The sequence below is a fragment of the Typha angustifolia genome, chromosome 15 (assembly GCF_048772165.1).
Source record: "Typha angustifolia cultivar Huaian chromosome 15, ASM4877216v1, whole genome shotgun sequence".
Lineage (NCBI taxonomy): Eukaryota > Viridiplantae > Streptophyta > Magnoliopsida > Poales > Typhaceae > Typha > Typha angustifolia.
The window spans coordinates 12,627,553-12,629,607 of NC_133253.1; positions in this window are offsets into that span (position 1 = coordinate 12,627,553).

Here is a 2,055-nt window from a genome sequence, read left to right on the forward strand (position 1 = left end):
GCCTTCATCCACGGAATCCAAAAACAGAGTATCCTGACGTTCGTCCACTAAACGAACGATATCTCGAGATCCCCAACTCCGATTCGCCTCAAACTAGATCCGTTGGAAAGCTCTTTTCCGGGCCTACAACATATCAAAATTTCACAGCGATCCAACGGCGGGATATTTAGGGATCTTATCTCAAAGTTCCGTGCAAGATCGTAACAATCTGGTATCAGAGCCATAGCACCAAAAGAGGGTTCGTATCAATCTGGTATCAGAGCCTATAGCCGAGGAAGGATCGTAACAAATCTAAAAAAATCTTAAATACAAAAGTTGTAGATCATGATGTCTTCAATCTTCTTTAAGTGGTTTGATAAAATTTTATCTGATGAATATATGTAGAATGTTTTCCTAAAACTATACATAAGTTAACAAACTTAGCTATTTAAATGAACTCTAACCTACTTAGACTCTAACTAAATTACATAAGCAGAATAAATAAGATAAGTAGACTCAATCTATCGAGCCCAATGTCCCTATAATGTAATTCGATCTGACCCGGATCACATTAATCTCTTCATCTAAAATCTCATTCTCTAGTTTAGCAACATCATCTAGCACCATCACCGTTATCATCGGTCGAGCACATTTGTGTCCCAACGTGTATTTTCCACTTGAACTTGTGTGAGTCATTAAATAAGGTCTCTAGGAGATCCCATCACCTTTGAAATCGACCGTGGAAGGGGGCGAATACCCATTGTATATGATAGGACAATCGGCACGACGAGTGCGACTATGGATTGCTAGTGTGCATCCTTTGCCTCCTATTCTGTCCAACTGCTCCTTAATGTGCTCCAAATCTCTCAGCTTTTTCTCCATCATCTGGGCAGTAGAGAAAGCTTCAAGAAGGGTAGCTAGTATGACTGCTTTCACCTCAGCTTGGATGTTCCACCGAAGGCCGCTAATGAACATGCTCTTGAGTTAGGAATCTGTCCAGCCCCGTACTCTATTGCTCATATGTTGGAACTCCTCTTGGTATACCCTCACTATAGCCTTTTGGGTCAACTTGGTGAGGGTAGCTTGAAAGTCTTTGTATCTAGAAGGTCCAAACTGAATGCAAATGGTGTCGGCAAATTCTTCTCATGTCGAGTAGGGCTGGACTCGAGTGCCTAGCATTGTGACAGTGTATTCTTTTCTCTTTGTGTTTTCCTTTTAATTTAGTATTTTATGTTAGTTAATGCAATTAGTTTAATTGGGTAGTTAATTATATTGATACATAAATAAATAAATAAATATATATATATATATATATATATTCGATATATAATTATTAGCTTATAATTAGTCTAATTAATGATTAATTATATTATAAACACCTAAATATACTTATTACTTACATATAATATTATTTGCATATAATAGATCAATACTTAGCTTCATTAATTATAGTCATGAGATTTATACATATAACCTAATATACATTATATATATATATATATATATATATATATATATATATATATATGTATATATATAGTATGTAATTCTGTTGGTTTATTTATACTATTTTGTTACGATTTGACCACATGGGTTAAGTCGAGTCAAGTCAAGTTAGTTATTTATCCTTATTTTATTATTTTAAATTTCAAATAAATCGGATAATCCGTATATGGATCCGATCCGCTAGGGATTTTACTCCTATAAATAGGGGTGGACATGTGTTAATAATAATCATGGAATCATTGGGAGAAATTTGAGTTTAGCTAGTTATTATTTTCGTCCTTATCTTTTTACCTTAACCGTTAGATTATCTCTATCTTCATAGGAGTATATCATAATCATAGATCTATTTCAAGCATCCAAATCCAAGCCACTTCCTACCTCTAGTAGCCATCCTATATTATGGCCCTCCACCACCACCATTGGCCGTCCACCACCCTCCAACGACTGCCACAACATCGAATATTTACCGTTCTGCCCTCTCTGACATATCTCCACTATTTTATTTTTAACTTTTATCCCGATCTCCAATTTAAGTGAAACTAAAGCCATTAGAACCCTAACTCATGACGC